This window comes from Marmota monax, unplaced genomic scaffold (genome assembly GCF_021218885.2).
Source record: "Marmota monax isolate L192 unplaced genomic scaffold, Marmota_monax_Labrador192_F-V1.1 WCK01_AAM20220418_F8-fsc00011, whole genome shotgun sequence".
Lineage (NCBI taxonomy): Eukaryota > Metazoa > Chordata > Mammalia > Rodentia > Sciuridae > Marmota > Marmota monax.
The window spans coordinates 17,096,433-17,116,719 of record NW_026693082.1 but is presented as its reverse complement, the minus strand read 5'-3'; the positions used below and the strand labels follow the sequence as shown (position 1 = coordinate 17,116,719).

Sequence of the window (20,287 nt, the reverse complement as noted above, 5' to 3'; positions counted from 1 at the left end):
TATATTGTTTGTCCATTCATCTGATAAGACATTTAGGCTGTTTCTATCTCTTGGCTATTGTGAATCATGCTATGAATAAAGTATTCCTTTGGTATATACCCAAAAATGAAATTGCTGGGTCATATGTTCATTCTGTTTTTAATATTTTTAGGAATTACTGTACTGTCTTCCATGGTGGCTACACTCTTCTACATTCCCACCAGTTTTATTAAGATTTCCAATTTCTATACATTCTTGCCAACATTTACTTTTTCTGATAATAGCTATACTAAATTGGGAGTGGAGTAGTTATGTATTTGTTGTTTTGATTTGAATTTCCCTAATGATTAGTGATGCTAAGCATCTTGCCTTTATTGGTCATTTGTGTGTCTTATTTAGAGAAATGTCTATTTAATTCCTTTGCCAATTTATCATGCTTTTGTTGTTGTTGCTTCTTTATATATTTTGAACATGAACCTCTTATCAGATACATAATTTGCAAATATTTCTCCTAATCTGTGGACTGCCTTTTCAGTGTGTTGACAATATCTTTTGATAAACAAAAGTAAAATCTATTTTTTGTTGTTGCCTGTGTTTTTGGTATCATTTCCAAGAAATAACTGCCAAGTCTGAAGCTTGAAGCTGTTTCCTTCTCCCCTTAAAAATAAATAAATAAATTAAAAAAAAAAAAAAAATCACTGGAAATCTTTCAACTTTCTTTCAAGTTATCCCTGGCTGTTTCAGAGCTCTTTGAACACCTCCATCTGTGGAGAGTACATAAAATATCTATAATCCTATATCATTACCATTGGAAGTAACCCCTAAATTTGCACATTTTCCCCTGGAGGGTGGGCCATTTCCTGTGGGGAATGGCTTAAGCAGCTTTCCCATAGGCCTGTTGGTTACAGATACCCATGCTCAGTAGTCCATTACAGATATGAGAGACTGGTTCTGGAGAGTGGAGCTTATCCAGAAACACTGTCTGGGAAGGACTTTCCCTGCAGGGTGATTTAAATGTTCCAGGCTGGAAGGTGGAGCAAGAAGTGGATAATCCCTAAAACTCTGGGCCACCCTTGATGTCAGTAAACTGGGACATTTTCTCAAAATAAGGAGAGGATATTTCTTCCTCCAGTTTAGAGGTTCTAGGAAAATGGATATAGCCAAAGGGTCCAGGTCAAGGAGAAATGCCATGACATGAAGATGCTGGGAGTATGTGTGTATTTTTTCCTTGTTTTTGTGTGAGTCTCACAGTTTCAGATCTTATATTTTAGGTCTTGGACCATTCAGAATTAGTTTTTGTATATGGTATAATTTAAGAATGTAATTTTAATTCTTTTCTTTGTGGATATCCAGTTTTCCTAATCCCAGTTGTTGAAAAGATGGTCCTTTCCTCACTGAATAGGGACTTTTGGCATCTCTTGGCACTTTTGTTGAAAATCATTTGAACATATATGCTAGGATTTATTCTGGGCTCTCAACTCTATTTCCATTGGTCTAGATATCTTTATGCCAATACCACACTGTTTTGATTTCCATAGCTTTTGTTTTTAAATCGGGTAGTGTGAAACCTCCAATTCTGTTCTTTTTCAAGATTGTTTTGGTTATTTGGTGTTCCTTGAGATTCCATATAAATCTTAAGTTGGATTTTCCTATTTCTGTAACAAACTGTTGGGATTTTGACAAAGACTGCATTGAATCTGTAGATCACTTTCAGTTGGATTATTATCTTAATGCTAAGTCTTCCAATTCATTAAAATGGGATGTCTTTCCATTTATTTGCCTTAATTTCTTTCAGCAATATTTTATAGTTTGCTATGTATAATTCTTTCACTTCCTTGGCTAAGTTTATTCTAAGTATTTTATTCTTTTTAAAGCTCTGTAAATGGAATTGTTCTCCTAACTTCAATTTTACATTGTTCACTGTTAAGTGTTTAGAAATGCAACTGATTTCTGTGGTGATTTTGTACCTTACAAATTTGCCAAATTTGGCCATCAGTTAAGTTTTTTTTTGTGTGAGGAATCTTAAGGGTTTTCTAAACATAAGATCATGTCAACTGTGAATGAAGAAAATTTAACTTTATAATTACTTTTTATACCTAAAATTGGTTCAAGAGCTGTCTGGTGATCTTGGTTCATTCATTCTATCATTTTCCTAGAAAAATACAAGACAGCTGTTTTCTTTCCCTCTTCAAACTTCCAATACCCGCTCCCCTGCTTTTGTAAAAATATTTTTTAGTTGTCAATGGATCTTTATTTTATTTATTTATATGTAGTGCTGAGAATCAAACCCAGTGCCTCACACATGCTAGGCAAGTGCTCTACCACTGAGCCACAACCCCAGCTCCTAATATCCCCTCCTTTTATCCTTACAAAAAACAGAAGCCATCAGAAGAGAACTTGGCCTAAATTTATCTACATGTATCTATGCCCATATAACTCTTCCATTATGGATAAATCATCACTGTTCCTAAGACAAATCCCTTCCCTTGATTATCAGATTTTTCCCTACTTACTTAAGGATATTTCTTTTAATTCTTTCCTCCATCTTTAATTTTCCTTTCCTTCTTGGTACCAGAGACTGAACCCAGGGTTGCTCAACAACTGGGCCACACTCCCATCCCTTTTTATTCTATATTTTGAGACAGGGTCTCAGAAAGTTGCTAAGGGCTTTGAATTTGCCTTCCTCCTGGCTTCAGGCTCCCCAAGCTGCTGGGATTTCAGGTGTGCACTGCATTGCCTGGCTAATTTTCCTGTTTAATGGATAATTTCCAAGAGAAACATGTTGTAATTTCTGTTAGCATTACTTTCTGTGACAATATTGCAATTTTATCTTTAATGTTTTAGTAAACAACCTTAAGAAGATTTCCCATTTTTAATCCTTCTATTTTAAATCTGAAACAGATTCTAAGTTGAAAGCCTGATAAATTTATATTACTAGAATTATTCCCACAAGAAAATATGAAAATTTTTTATTTAAACGTAAGAGCAAATTGAAAGATTCAGTGAAAGAATTCCAGGTAAACAGAGAAGGTACATATCTCTTTCTTTTTGCTCAACAGCAACAATAATCTCCTAGAGTGGTTAAGGTTTGCTTTTTCCTTTCCAATTATTTTCTACCTACCAGCTATCAAAGTTGATCTTATTCTATGACTTCAAGAAGGGGCCACTTTAGTAAATTAACATTTCTTTTGAATCAAGTTTAGACTGTTTCTATGGCACATGGATATCCATATGCTAATACTTGGCACAAAATATCCTTCTGTGAAACTACACTGCTTTAGGCTTTTTGAATGTTTAACTTTTTTTTGTGTGTGCTCTGGGGACTGAACCTTACTAGAAGTGTTCCACCTTTGAGCTACATCCCTAGCTCTTTTAAATTTTATTTTCAGAAAGGTCTAAGTTGCCCAGGCTAGCCTTGAATTTGTGATTCTCCTGCCTCAGCCTCCTGAGTAATTAGGATGGCAGGTATGCGCTGTGGTGCCCAGCTTAATTTTACTTTTAATCCAGCATCAACATATTAGTGATAGCAATTACTTTTTCTTTTTTTGCAGTGCTAAGGATTGGACCTAGAGCCTAGTGTAAGCTAGTAATTTCTTAATTCTGATATGCTGCAAATTTTGCCCTTGAAGCTCTAGGGAACCAGCTATGCTTTAGCCTCTAGGACACAGAATAACTATCCTTGCTTAAGAACAGAATAATGAACAAGTAGTATTATATATTTCAATAATGTATCCAAAGGAAAATTTTAAAACAGCTACTATTTAAATCTGTAAAGGACGACCAAATTTTGAGGTCTAATTAAACTATGACAATTTTAACTATCAAGGCATTTTATTTCATTACCCTATTACAAAATTCAAAGCTTTAGTAAATATCCAAGTAAATAAAATTTACAGAAGGCCGATTAAAATTTGTTTTTGCTTTACTTTTGCTTCTTGGATATAATTACTTAAAAACACAGACTACATTTAATAAGAGAAGACTCCTTTAAAACTTAGTGTCAAGATCAGACATGCAATAAAACAGTATTCATATATGATCCAAGAATACAGTTTATAATCTTAAAAACCACGTTTTTGAATTTAAGTGGATTTAAGGTTTATTTTAGCTGGGGATGTGGTTCAGAGTATTTTCTAAGCATGTATAAAGCCTAAGGCTCAAACACCAGTGGCCCTCTCCCCAATTTTGATGTGATTGAAAGTTTATACTGTTTCTACATTTCCTTTGATTTCTGATGGAAAAATGAATGGGTGAACAATTATTTAACAAGTATCTATGAAGTAGATTTCAACCAAAACAATCTACTTCAGAAAGTGAGGTTAGATATATGCCCCCTAAATGTTGTTTTCCTTACGTACAAAGTTAAACTAATTAGAAGTCAAACATTTCATATATTTCTAAAAGTTTTGGTGACTCTACTCCCTAGACTTGTCTAAATTACAAATATACCATATCAATCAAGAAATGCATCATAAAAATATAATGTGCTATTAGTGCTATTAGCCACACATTTTTTTCCTTAAATACATTTTGTCTTTTGCTCTTCTGTATTCTAATTATGAACATGTACCCATTATTCTCAGTGTTTACCCTGTGTCAATTGATAGGTAACAGATATGAGCTTCGGGAAAGTGAGGTTAAAAGTATAATTTTATATAGTATGGGCCTATTGTGCTGAACCCTTTCCCCATGCTTGCCTTTGAAAAGCAATTTACTTGGGACCACTGTGAACTTGTCCTGGCTTAAATCAATAGGATTTGTTACATTTTCAGAAAACAACCTATTATCTGCAGGAGAAATGCAGGCCAGAAGACTCTTCCTAGTCAGTAAGAACACCACAAATTCCCTGAACGCGGGCATTTTGTGACCTTTACACCCTCCAAAGATTCAAGGACTAAGGAAGAAAGAATTTCACAGGTTTGGGCTCCTTCCTAGTCCCTGGAGTCTTCCTAATCAAATCAAAAGAGGGTGGGACTTTCTGGGGCCAACATCTGTATCTCCCTGATTTTAGAGGAGGGTTTCCAAATTCAGCTAATTTCAAACCAGTTATAAACCCCTGGTTATATAAAAAATTTGCCATCCGGCTAGAGATATAATCAGTTGGTAGAGTGTTTGCCTCGAATGCACAAGGCCCTGGATTCAATCCCAGTGCCACAAAAAATAAACAAAAAAAGAGCCAGAATTAATCTTGTCAGGCGTAGTGGTGCACGCCTGTAATCCCAACAGCTCTGGGAAGCTGAGGCTGGAGGATCAAGAGTTCAAAGCCAGCCTGGCAATGATGAGGCACTAAACAACACAGGGAGACTCTGTCTCTAAATAAAATACAAATAGGGCTGGGGATGTGGCTCAGTGGTCACTGGCCCTGAAGTCCTGGTACCAGGAAAAAAATAAAATAAAAAATTGCAGTTCCTTCTGGAGATAATGGTGGGCTACTCAGTGGCCCATCCTGTATGTTTATCTCTCTTATCTCAATCTCAATGTCCCAAATAAACTGATGCTTGTTTCTTGAGCAGTTGTTCTTGACAGATCTCAAAGATTGGGTGGTCTTTAGGATCCTGAGCCCACTTTGGGTCTGCAGTTTGCTCTCACAGCAATTTTTTTTTTTTTTTTTTGGAACTGTGGCTCCAGCCCATGAATCTGGAATATCACACTGCATTACCAACTCTCTTGTAATCAATCATCCAGTAAAACCAATTGATTATTTGCAATCTCAATTCATCTATTTCTTTGCTGTTTTTAATTTTACACCTTAAAATTAGGCCTAAGTACCTTATACCTACAATCACATTTCAACTAGACTTCCTATGTTTAGTTAATAAACTTCCTTAGTAGAGTCTCTACTTTTCTGAGTATTAATGTCTATACTAGGATCTATCTATTATTTCCTATTTCTTTCCAATGGAAACACACTACCATTCTAGTTAAAGGCTCTCTTTTAAGAAATATGACAACCAAATACAGTATGTAGACCTTTCTGAAACAATCAGAAATTTTAACAGGAACTGGATATTTAAATAAGGGCTTAATATATGAGTGTGTTGACAAGTATGGTGGTTATATGTTTAAGAAAAAAGGTCCCTATATTAATGAGAAGTTAATGAAATATTTATGAGAGGACAAAAGATTGATTAAGCATGGTCATCGTGGTCACTAGGTAAGAATGAAATTGGAAGAAATAAATCAGTGATCATTTCGTTGCAGTTATTATCCTCTTTCAGTTTGTGATTTTTCAAAGCTACCCCTGAAGAACTGAGGTGTTTATACAACAAAATTATTATTTTTTAAATAATGATTTTTAAAAAATTGTTGATGGACCTTTATTTTATATATATGTATGTGGTGCTGAGATTCGAACTCAGTGCCTCTTACATGGCAGGCGAGTGCTCTACCACTGAGCCACAACCCCAGCAGGAACAAAATTATTTTCTAATTCTTTTCCCCTCTAAACTGAATATACTTACCAGATCTTTGACTCTTCACTAAAGCTACTGCTGGAGGCTAAAGTATTCACTACTCCCATTTCCATTGTTTCTTTTTGTTGTTGTTGTTACCAGGGATTAAACCCCAGGGAGCTTAACCACTGACCCACATCCCCCCAGTCCTTTTAATCTTTTGAGACAGGGTCTCACTAAATTGATGAGGCTGGCTTGGAACCTGAAAACCTCCTGCCTCAGCTTCCTGAACCACTGGGATTACAGCTCGCTTTCCATTTACACCTACTTTTAAGGACAATTTGTCTATTTTTTTCCCAGTGGATTTTCACCTCAACTTTTCTAGCTGATGCTGAATTGTCTATTAGCTAATAAATTTTGAATATAGACAGTTGTTCTCGGTATTATTATGTTGGGTAAGTAACTGAACTAGTATATGGCCAATTGTTTCCTGGTGTGGTCCATGTCATTTCTCTATTTCTGTATCTTAGTCCACTGGAAATACTGTGCCTCTATTCCTTAAAATCTCTGCTTTTGAGTTTACTGATTAAAAGAAAAGCTATGGAAAGAGTCCTAATGATTAGATGTAGAACCAAAGGAAAGAGCTACTAAGAAAAAAGAAAAACAAAAAGAAAACAATACCATTCAGTTCTTGGTCTTTATCTTAATATAACAGTCATAGTTTCAAGTCGTGTGGTTTACATTCTAGGCTGTGAACAGTTAATTATTATTTACTGGATTTTGATATAGCTCAACTTTCCATTCCAATGCTATTGTGAAAAAAAAAAATTCATTTTGAAAGGTGAGACACCAAGATAATTGTCTTTAGAAGTCAACTTGAATATAGACCTGAGTAGAATCTTTACTTTCAGTTTTCTTTCTATAATACAAAACAGAATTTAATACAATTATAGTAAAACACAAATTATATTTTTACCCCTCTGTAAATAATTTACAATTCTAATTTTGTTTCCATTAACATTCTTTTGTTTAGACATATTTACTTTCTTTCTTATAAGTGCTCTAGAATCAGCTCATATAGTTTATATAAAGCATTACTAGATTTAACATTCAGAAATTTTAGACATGCTGCCTAAACTATATAATCATCCTGATTATATTAGAACCATTGGTCAATTTCTACATTTTAAAACTTATTATCAATATAATAAGCAACAGACATAGTTTATTGAGGCAGCAATTCAGAACAGTGAATCTCAAGCCAAAAGACATATGATGGAATTCACCCTTGTGAATTCCAATCTTGGTTAAGTTATTTCAATATATAAACCTTCTGGTTCCTCTTCTGAAAACTGGGGCAATTAATGTCTACTTCATAACTCTGTCATTTAGATTGTTTAATCAATCACAAACTTACAGAAGCATATCTAGTAGTGAATATATGTGTTTATTAAATGTCTGCCAAATCTAGATTTTATAGTATGATTTGAAATTTCTGACAAACTTAAGTGTTTTAGTGGACTGCAGCAGTTCAACATGAAGCAACAAAGTTAATGATAAAGAAAAACCAGTGCAATCAGGCTGTGTTACCAAAGCACCTGATTCAAAAGAGATGCACCATACTTTGTACTTTGGCCAAACTGAATATACTGGACCTGGTTTTATAAACAATATTTTAAAAGGAATAACACAAAATGCAGCCAATTTAAGTGGAATATACAGGATACATATAATCTAAAATTGACGCTTATGAGAACCAGTGGAAGGAACTGGTGGGTATGTTCAGGCTAGAGAAAAGATATAAAACCTATTTTTAGAAGATTTATCTGGGATTAAAGAATGAAGTTCTACACTAAGGTGAAACCTGCCCTGTTATGATAATTTTATTTTCTATCAATTATCATCAACATAAATAAAATCAATAATATTAAAGTGTATTTATGGGCCTGGGTTGTAGCTCAGTGGTGGAGTACTTGCTTAGCGTGTGTGAGACCTGAGTTTCATCCTCAGCACCACATATAAATAAATAAAAAACAAAGGCCATTGACAACTAAAATAAATTAATAAATAAAAATAAAAGATAATGGCTTTCTTAATATTTCATGGCTAAAAATAAGTAAAGATCTATTTAGAGTAAAATTGACTGTTAGGGGTTGGAGATATAGCTCAGATGGTAGAATGCTTGCCTTGTATGCACAAGGCCCTGGGTTCGATCCCTAGCACCACAAAAAAACATTTGACTTTCAGAAAATTTCAGTTTATTTTTGCATTATTTAGCTTTCTGTTACCATGATAAAATACTTAAGACTTAAAGGAAAAAAAAAAATTTTTTTTTAATGGTTTCCATCCATGGTCTGTTGACTCTACAACGGCACAGTATATCATGGGGGAACATGTGGAAGAGGAAGCTTGTTCACCTCATAGTGGCCAAGAAACACTCAGGGAGACAGGAAGGCATCAGGGTTCCAATATTCTCTTGAAGGGCATGCCCCCAATAACACAACTTTCTCCAGTAGGCCCACCTCTTAAAGGTTCAATCATTTCCCAACAGTGCCACAGGCTTGCCATCAATTCTTCATTTAACATTTGGGTCTTTGGGTAACATTTCCACATCATAAGAACTTTATTAAGTTGTCCTATTAAAGATATGGAGGGTAAACTGCCAATTTAAAATTCTAAATAGTGAGGCACCAAATACCAGTGGCATAAAGAATCAACTTGAATAGCCAAAGGATATGAAAAACTGAAGAAAAAAAATTAATAAATTGAAATCCAGATAGTCTTTGATATTAATGTCTCCTAAACTTTTAAATGTAGGTTCTAAAATTTGACTAGTGGTAATTTGACTAGTCACTGGAAAATCATGGCATTCTTTGTAGTAAATACTATTAAATATTTCAAAACTTCATTTTCATTAATTAACTACAAATAATCTCACTATCATAGAAGATATTTTAAAGAAACTTGTTTTAATGATATGTCAAGAGCTATGTAATGTTTTGAACAACTAATAATAATAAAAAAAAGAAGCTTATTTTAATAACCAAAATAAGCATAAATTTATTTGCTAAAGATAAAAGGAAGAGTGAAACTGATAATTTAGGCCAAGTCAGGCCTCTAAAACATGAATATGTATTTAAATTTCTTGATCAATTTATTTCTCTTTTTTACATGGAGATAAATTTAAAAACTCAAGTTTCAGAATAGTAGGTAAGGACAAGTTTACATCAAATGTCCAGGTGACTTACTGTATGTATGCACAAAGCTTGAAATCCCTATTCACTAGAGTTTATTATATTTGCATATGTAAGTTTCTATTTAAATCAGGTCTATGGTATAAAATTCTGCCTTGTTTAGTTTTCCTAAGAAAACATCCAAAATAACTTCATAAATAAGAAATTCCCTATTACTTTTCTTTGAATTCATATAGAAACTGAGAAATTGTTCATAGTGGGAAAACAAAGAGTTCATTTTTACACTAAAATCAAAATTTTATGGCTCTGATTTTGCTTAAAGCAGAAATATAGCTATGATCTAAACCAAAAAGCTCAGATTTAACTCAATCATTCTGCTAAACATATACATGTCAAACGTATAAGGTTTTGAGGACAAAGAACACATGATATTTGATTAAGCACTAATTCCTAAAAATAGCAGTTATTAGAACAATGAGAAACAGGGCATACTGTAAACTTTTCCTATGTTCATAAATTAGAGAACAATATTTAACTTTAAGGACCTGTATGTATTTACTAAATTAAAAGTAATTAATCTTATCAGGTTTATATGACAGCCTCTTTACCAAATGCTGATATTAGCTGGTATCCTTGTGAACACCCTTCACCACTAATCTAACTGCCAAATAAGCAATTTATTTTTTCCTTTTTGGCACATACCTTTCTCCCAGAAAACATTCCCACTTAAAACAAAAATTATTCACGATAATTAAATTTCCTCATGAGAGATGCAGACAGTGATTTATATAAGACTAAATTTCCTACACAAATGAATTAAAAATAGATTTCCAGGGGCTGGGATTATGGCTCAGCAGTAGAGCACTCACCTAGCACATTCGAGGCCCTGGGTTCAATCTTCAGCATCACATAGTAATAAATAAATAAAATAAAGATATTGTGTCCAACTACAACTAAAAAAATATTTTAAAAAACAGATTTCCAGTTGTCTAGTACATGATAATCATATTAAATTTTTATTGAAAGAAAAACAGATTTTATATCACTTACTCTACCATCAATTACTTACTGCCCCACTGATAAAAACATTCTGATTTTTTTTCAGTACTTCTAGTCAGTCTTATTACATTTATACTACATATAATTCAACCACTAATAGTATTTTCTAGACTGCTTTAATGACATGTTAATGTTTTATTGCTAACTTGACAACATTTCTAAACCTTATCTATTTTCCTACATGGGAAATAGTTGTCACTTTTTACTAAGATAGCTTTTGAGAGCAGGCACATTTAATGTCTCCTGAATTAAGAAGTACTTTTTCTTTATCCTTAGTACTTTATAGGACTACCAACAATGATGACATCGAATGGTGGATTGGTGGATTTTCTGCTTTATCTCTAGTTTCCCTATTTATGAAAGTCAATGTCTTTAAGATCTTTTTTTTTTTAAGATTTATGTATCCAAAAATGCAATATAAAGAATAAAAATAGTTCAAAATGGAAAAAGTGAAGAAAAAGAAAAGGTAAAACTATTTGAGTTTTTTGTTAGCCATCAAAATTTTAAATCTTTCATCCAAAATCACACTTGAAAAATATACCATCTCTTTACTTAATTTGGAAAAAATGAATCCAATATATTATCCTTATTTAATTATGACAGTATTTAATATATGAATGCTACTATGCCACAATTTTGGGCACAAATTTCACAAATAAATAAAAATCATTCATTTATAAAAATCACTGGTTGTGGCTTAGTGGTAGAACGCTCGCCTAACACATGTGTGGCACTGAGTTCGATCCTCAGTATCACATAAAAAAAAATAAATAAATAAAGGTATTGTTTCTAACTACAACTAAAAAATAAATATTAAAAAAAAAAATCACTCTCTAAAAGCAACTATGCCATTAAAATAAACACTAAAAAGAGAAATGGAGACAAACACAGTTAACATATGATCATTATAGACCTATTTTTCTGGGTATTATTTAATTGGAAATATTATCATTTTAGAATCTATGATTTAGTGGAATTCCAGGAATACTACCTACAGAAAGCATTCCAATGATGAATAATGCAAATGACATATTAAAAGTGTTGGAGAAGAGCCAAATCAGGCTGTTTGCTTAGAAATTTATAAAGGAGATGAAATGGGGTTAAAAAATGACATCTGGGGGCTGGGTTTGTGGCTCAGTGGTAGAGTGCTTGCCTTGCATGCATGAGGCACTGAGTTTGATCCTCAGCACCACATAAGAATAAATAAAATAAAGATATTGTGTGCATCTATAACTAAAAAAAATATTTTTTTAAAAAAGTATATGACATCTGTGCTTATAAGTCAGTCAAGAAGATAAATGATACCTCTTTCTTTTTTATTCTGGAAATTGAATTCAGAGGTGCTTTGCAACAGCTATATTTGCAGTACTTTTATTTTTTGAGACAGGGTTTTGCTAAATTGTTGAGGGTCTTGCTAAGTTGCTAAGGCTGGCCTTGAATTTGTGATCCTCCTGCCTTAGACTCATGAGTTGTTAGAATTACAGGTGTGTGCCACTATATCCAGCTTCTCTCTTTTTGAAAAGTGGACTCTTCTCCAGTCTACAGTATAAGCGCAATATCAATGAAAAATATTTCTTTTTCTAAGAGGTAAGTTGAAGAAAGGCTATACTGGCTTCTAAGGGACCAATTAATGAACCCAAGCCTGGCTTACACAGAATTCTTTAGGGATTTGCGAATATTCCCATTCTAATTTTTCAGACATAAAAATATGAAGGGAAAAAATTAGAAAAGAAAATGACCTATGGCATTTGGCTACCTTTGCAAACTAGCCCATTATTAACTATTTTCATATTTAAATGACCCTTTCTCCCCCAAGAACTCTCATTACTTATGAGTCGAATGGCCAATCTTTTATGACCAAAAGGTTACCTACCAATAAACATGTGATCCGAGCTACCAATGCAATGTGTGAGATAATGTAAGGGAAGCATCTGAAGCACTAGTTTTCATTTAAAAAGGCCATGTCTCAACACCATCAGGAACAAGAACAGAAACAGTTTAAGATTTCTTTAGAGATAGAGTTAGCTCAAGGAATGGATAGAAATGAATCTTTTTGGTAACTCATTTTAGGGTATGAAATACTTTTAGGAAGTAAGCATCTGTGTATTTAACATGACTTTGATCTATGAGTTTTTCTAGATATATGATTTTAGCTAGCCTGTTAGAATTATAAAATTTATAAATTCTCAAAAATTAAATGAATCAGGAGAAAAATGTTTCTTATTCTAAGAAAGAGGAGTACAAATGCATATATGAAAGGAAGAAAAAGGGACTGCTTTCCGGTGTTTACTCCTTCCTGAAGTTTTAATAGCAAAATGTAAAGCTCCGAACAAAAAAGTCTCAAGTGTAATTGAATGCAATGTAAGAACAAATTTAAAAAAATTTCAAGTGAAGAGGCTATTCTCTCAATTTATAAAATCATAAGATCAATAAACCTGGATAATGACAATAAAAAAGACCACTACTTAAGGCTGGGATTGTGACTCAGTGATATAGCGCTTGCCTAGCACATGTGAGGCACTGGGGGTTGATCCTCACCACCACATAAAAATAAATATATAAAATAAAGTTATTAAAAAAACAAAAATTACTTATTTGTAAATTCCTTTGAAGGGAAAAGATTTTAAATTGTGACTCTCAGAGATGACAGAAAACTTACCCAAGGCAACAGCATTATCCTTGCTCCAAATTATATTAAACTAACATCAACCTTAATGTGTAGAGGACTAAGGGGGAGAGTAAAAAGTAAACATTCTAGGATGAATAGAAAAAAAGGATCAGAAACAAACCTAAATATGATACCAAACTAACTTTTATAGCAATGGTACATGGGCTCAGAATTAATACTCACAAGGTAAGAATTCCTGGGCTAGTAGGGAGCTGTTTTATTGTAGTCTTCATTTTGTCATTATTAAACCTAGGAAAAAAATAAGAGTAAACTTTAAAAATTTGATCACAGAAATTAGAACATTTAACTGACATTGTTGACAGTCATTGTTTTCTGAACACTTAACTGAGGTTAACAGTCATTGTTTTCTGATCTTCTTATATCAGAGAAAAATCAGATTATAAATACCCAGCAGCAACATTCTCTATTTCAATCCCATGCACTGTAATTAGATTTTAAAATTTGCTTTTCTATTACTTTACCTTTTAGAAGTTTAAAAGTCAAAGTCTAACTTAGAGCATGATGAGCTTCTGGAGGAGATCATATAATTGCAGGTATTTTAAGTTAAGGCATGATCATATCCTGAGATTTCACACACATATTTGCAAAATCTACAGTCTATATATTGCCAATTCAAGAATTATATTGTTATGTAATATATAAGTAGAGTATAAATACAAAACTAGGAAGTTTTGTATTTATACTCTATTTAAGTAAGCTGGAAACTGAAAATATATTATGATGCTATGAGTAAAACTAAAGAAAATATAGTTGTTAAATTGCCTAGATCAAAGAGTAAATGAAAGGGTAATGATAAGAAGAAATTGTTTCCATGGTGTATTTACTTGCCATTGTTTCCTAAGATGTAACCCCTACTTGATTTTTTTTTTTTTTTTTTGTACTGGGGATTGAACTCAAGGGCCCTTTACCACTGAGCCACATCACCAGCCCTATTTTGTATTTTATTTAACAACAGGGTCTCACCGAGTTGGTTAGCACCTCGTCTTTGAGAGGCTGGCTTTGAACTTGAAAACTGCTGGGATTACAGGCGTGAGCCATCATGCCTGGCCCAACTTAATTTTGATATATCTCCTATGCATGTTTTTGTACTATTACTACAAATTCTGCTCCTTAAAAGCTTATATACATGGCATCATATGGACGTCTAATCTTTTATATAAAAGATACTATTACCTACTTTTCACCAAAAAGTGAGTTTTATAATCCTTTCTTTTGAAATACACCTTATTTAGAGACAGGGTCTCACTGAGTTGGTTAGCACCAATCAATAATGTTATACTGAATATAACTTCTCCATAAAGTAGTTTTTGTTTGTGTGAGAAGGTTATCTATGATGATACACATAGCTCTAATTTTAATAGCTATATAGTTCACTATGAGACTGTGTCATAATTTACCATTCTCTTGTTGCTTAGTATTTTTACTGGTTTCAAATTTTTTTTTCTTATAAAACATAAATAAGATTCTTCTTTTTCCATGTGTCTGAGTTTATCTAGAGAATCTAGGAATGTATTGAGTTCAAGTCTACTGTATTTTCAACTTTACTATAGGATATAATTAAATTCTTCCACAATAGCATATGAAAAGTTCTCCTTTTCATATATTTACAACACTTGACAGTACATTTAAGAAAAACAGCTACTATCTATATGAATATTTAAAAAATTCTTTTATGTGATCAATTCCTTCATCTAATATATATCTTACATAAGAATACTAAAAATTCCAAACAAATATAATAGACTAAAATTTGGCCAGAGGCACTTGCAAAAAAATAAGGCTCGGATAATGTGTTTTTCCTCATGATTGAGGAAATACCAATACTATTGTTACAAAAATGATTATTAATTAAATACTGAGCTTAGTCAGATCCAAAATGACCAAAGAGGAAAAAATGCAAGAGAAGTAAATGGTTTATTGGTGTGGATAGTCCTCCCCCTTTCATTTCGGGAAGTGTTTCTCACGTAATACTCCTAAAAAGAAGAAAAAGCTCTCTTTAAGCTTGTAAAACCCACAAATTCCTGAGCACAGATCTGCCAGAGGTTCTGATATAGCAGGTCTGGAAAAATGCTTTATTTCAAGTTATTCTGGTACAGGTGGTCCACACACATTAAGGTATAACTAATGGGAAAAAAAAAGGTGTATTTCAAAATAAAGGATTATATAACTCACTTTTTGGTGAAAAGTAGGCAATAGTAACTAATATGTTCTCTGTTACATAGACATATTTTAAAAAAGCTACTCTAGCACTAACTCAGGAGGGAAAAAAAAAGAAAATCTCAATTTATGATTGAATATGCTTGACTTCACAGTGCCAGAATAGACTGTGAGCTCATTAATTATTTCAGTTAAATAAGCACATCCTGACAGAAGTTTTTTGGTACTAATACCAGAGAAATAATATTCTGAGTTTACTATTATTGGCAAAAGAAAACATTAAGAGTGGGTATGATCAGGAATGATTTAAAAAAAAAAAACCAAAACTTTATTTTATTTATTGTTATGTGGTACTGAGGCTTGAACCCAGTGCCTTGCACATGTTAGGCGAGCGCTCTACCGCTGAGCCCTAGCCCCAGCCCCAGCCCCTGATCAGGAATGATTTTAATGAAGATGACCAGGAAGAAATTATGGTTACTTTAAAAAAATAATTCTATTGCACATGGCAGGCTTCAAATTGGGACATTAGGCTTTTACACTAAGACAAAATGTTACCTGTAGTTTCCTACCAACAATTTTACAAGTGAAATCAGAACCTTAATAGAAGTCCAATATTTATTTTCTTCCAACTATAATCTATTGGAACAATTTAGATATAAAAAAGGAAAAAAATATTTTAATATTTAGGTTAAGGAAGGTGTGACTTTGTACAAATTCAAATTGTAAAATTGAGAACACCTTTTTATATTATTTGAAATTAAATTTACATTTAATAAAAAAGATTTAGAATATGGCATGACATTATTGTAATAATGAGAAATAGCAAACCCTGTAATAGAAATAGAAAAATTTAATAATGAGAAAAAATAAGACAAGTTTTCACCTGTGGTCTGCCTTGTATCTAGTTATTTACAATATTAAGTAATGTAGGATTTTTTTTTAAATTATAGCAAAATCAATAAGAATTCAACCTTGTTTAGAGTATGCTATAAAACAAAGACAACACAGGCTCAGAATATGGCCCCAAAGTGAAAGATACACTCTTGTGTGCCATAGTCAACTTTCCTTTTCTTTATCCTAAATTATGGTATCAGCAACTAATTATTTTTTCCAGTATATCAGTTTAAAAGTGAAAACCATGAAACATACTATATATACTTCTAGAAGTCAGTATTCCATTCTAAACAAATGAAATTATCTAAATTAAAACAAAATGAACTAAACCCACATAGTAAATAGTAAAAAACAATAGCCTAAGAACTATAGCATCTTCTCTTTATGAGGCACTGGGAAGAAAATATCTTTGTGTCAAAGAATATATTCTACAAATTATATATGGGTACAGAGACAGTTGTGCCCTTCAACCTGGCCTGTAAAAAATGATGGGTGCAGGCTTCTTTGACGATCATTTCCGCATATTGATGCTATTCTGTAGAACAGCTGACAGGCAGCAGCAATCTCCTAGCCCTTGCTCCCAGCTGGAACAGACAAGAACAAGGGATGTGGTAGTAATACTTGTTTGTTCACTGTTGCTGCTTCTGCTGCTTAAGCAGCAAGTTGACAAAATTGCATGCAACTAATACAGAGAGAAAAAAACTGGTTCAGGCTAAACCTACTTACCAAGTTTGCTTATAGCACTAGACAAATTGTTTTAAGAAATATACTTTTTTCCTTAAAAAGAGATAGAAAGTGAAGAAAAGACAAAATTCATGTTTTGGTTAGAAAGAGAATTTATAATATCTAAGGAAAAAATAAATAATAATATTCAGCTCCTTAGTTTAGATTTAACTGCTCAATTAACAAATTCTCTGAAAGAGTTTTTAGCCATTTGTCAGGGTGAATGCATAAAGAGAGTACCTTCCCTAACTATTCCCTAGGAAATAAAGTGTTCAAACTTCAATCAAGAAATGAAATTATATTTTGCTTATAAAATGCCCCTAGCTCCCTTCTAGGTACCACGTATCTAATCACCACCATATATTTGATTTTAGACACTATTAGCAAAGAATAAGTTTAGCCATAAAGATTTAACAAAAATTCCCAACAATTAAAAAAAAAAATTTCCACAAGCAATTTACCTACTTTAAATGGGTAATATAGAACTAAAAACTTGGTAAGTACATAGCAGCAAATAATGAAAAACAGAAATAGAAATATTTATTCTGTTAAATTACCTTTAAATACAATATGCTACTTATAGACCTATATATAAACTTAAGTTTAAATGAGAGTCATCTTTTAGCACCGTAAGCAATTTTTAATTCAGAAAAATATAAAGTCAAAAAAATCTGGACAATTAATATTATAAAACAAACAAATCTATACAGAATTGGCTGGCAAATTTAAATAGTAAAAAAGTATGAACAGCAATGTTTTAAATTCAGATATTTTGTAAAAAACAACAGCCAACTTCAATCTTTCATTTTTATCACAATTGAAAAGTATTTTTTCTGCTTGGCTCAGTAAGAAATATTGTTAATAGTAAATATAAATATTTCTGAAGATGACAGTCTAACAAGAAAACTGCATATATTTATTTAGTATGAAAAGTTGTAAATAGAAAAAACTAAAAAAAACTAAAGAGTTTCTTAAAATTTATTTAAAAATGGAAATGAGTTATTTTCAGAAATCGCATCTGAAAGATACTGCAAGTTTTTCCTCCAAGTGATTCTAACCACAAAAATAAGAAAGTAAAACCAACTTTAATAATATGCTAATGTAATTTAAAAAATGTAGTTTGTAGTGATGAGAACAGAAATTCTACCTCAAAATGATATTGAATAAAAATTTAAAACCCTCACATTAATTAAATGTTTCCTTTTAAAAAATGCTGATCAGAAAATATTAATTTTGATACATTAGGTCTTATTTGAAGACAAACAATAGAAATAGGTTACGAGTGTTATTTGCAAAAACACACAAAAATACATACAAAATTGGTTCAATAAACATTTAAAAAATTTTAAACTAAAAAAGGTAATTATATCTATTATTTCACAAATCCTCAGCAACATTCTAAAACTTTTATCAAAGAAAAATATCGTAATTGACAAATTGCTTAAAATATTTTATATTTATACATCACAAATAATGAATAATTCCAAGTTCCTTCATCTGTAGATATATTAAATTACATCTAGTTTATTCAAATATTCTAAAAAAACTTTTTCAGTAAGACAGAAAGAGTGACAGTATAACTGTATTTTACAATGAATAATTTTTTATTGAAAGTGAATTTTATTTAAATTCCTTAGGCATTTAACCAAAAGTTTAAATAAATATTGTACAAATGAGACACAAATCTATCACTGAAAAAAAAAATAAATTAACACAATAAATTTCTTCACCCAAATTCTGACATAATGAACTACATCTAAGCTTAATTAGATAATCAGATTTGCCAAATCACAACAGTCCAAGTTTTAAAGGGGTGGTTAGGAGAGACTCATTCACACATAAGAGTAAAAGCCAATTTTTATTAACTGCCTTCTAAAGTAACACATACTACTAATTAGGTTAAAGTTCCTTACCCTGTGAAAAGTAACCAAATATAATAAAATGGTTAATATCTACATTGATGCTTTTAATATTAAATTGTTTAAAAAGCTTATTAGTTTATAAGACAGAGTATGTAACCGTAGAGAGAATAATGATGATGCTGAATTGTTGTGTCCAAATAATAAGTTCTGACACTTTCAAAGATCACAATTCAAATTCTTTAAATTAGGAACAACTCTGTGATTTATATCTTTATCTACAATACAAACTCATATACTGTTGCTTTTCCTGCAAATCATTAAAGCCATGTCAAAGATTATGGATTGAAAATAACAAATTAAACTGGTATCTTTTTCAAATACTCAGATAAACATATTTTTCAGTTTCATCTTTATTCTCTCTAACCTGGAAAACACTGGTTAAGTGAGATGGGAAAATTTTATTTCTATTTGTCCAATTAAAAATGAACTGCTTCTTTATAATATTCTAAAACCAAAGGTATGAAGACATTCTTTATTTTTTATTTATTTATCTCCAACAACCACCTTACAGTATGATGCCACCAATATAAAAGTACCAGAACTTCTAAACTGATTTCTATTAAAATGAGACATTTTATTTATTCTGTTAATATTCACATTGAATTTTCTAACATCTAATAATACAAAAAAATCAAATTTCAGTTTTTGGTATTTTGATAAGAATTACAATGTTCAAACTTTCTTAAACACAGAGAATGTTTTAAAATTTTTACACTGTTTAAATTTGAAGCAGTTCTATGATCATAATCATATTTAACTTACTCTAAGACCAAATTACTTTTTCTTATAAAAACAAACTTTTGGGATTTCTTGTATCTGAAGTGTATAAAGTAAATACTTTTTACATGAAAAAATTTAAAGAAAAATTGTAGTATGTTGTATTTTAGCAACTATTTAGCAAATAGCATTAAAAAAAAAAATATATATATATATATATATAAAAGAACTAACCAAGTAATACTTAGTAAAACTGTTCAGTAAGTTCATTTTCACTATACCAGGTTACCATTTAGATAACAAAATTGCATTAGCTAAATACTATATGAATTTTTCAACTAACAGTGTAAAAATCAAAAATAAATATGCCAGAAAAATGGTTCTGGGATAAAGTATTTTGGAGGTTAAGACAAAAGTCATTGGAGGTCTAGGTATTCTACAATTTTATTAAAGAGGTTGCAACTTTTTATATGAACAACTAATAATCAGAGTATGAGTAAGATACTAGTTTCTGCTTAAGAAAGTGAGTTTTTCAGTTTCAGCCAAATTGATACTTTTGAT

At 31.7% G+C, this 20,287-nt stretch overlaps 1 long non-coding RNA gene across 18 annotated transcripts in view; it reads right to left on the bottom strand.

Moving 5' to 3' along the window:
• The window catches only part of LOC124099156 (uncharacterized), a 125,361-nt gene that overhangs the window by 84,334 nt on the left and 20,740 nt on the right, over positions 1–20,287 (bottom strand). For 16 of the 18 annotated variants that reach the window (XR_009227748.1, XR_009227763.1, XR_009227750.1 and 13 more), the window contains one exon: positions 13,476–13,541. This is a non-coding gene — a long non-coding RNA (uncharacterized LOC124099156). Of the gene's footprint in view, positions 1–13,475; positions 13,542–16,835; positions 16,949–20,287 lie in introns of all 18 variants that reach the window. The other 2 variants (XR_009227760.1, XR_009227754.1) reach the window with 1 other exon arrangement.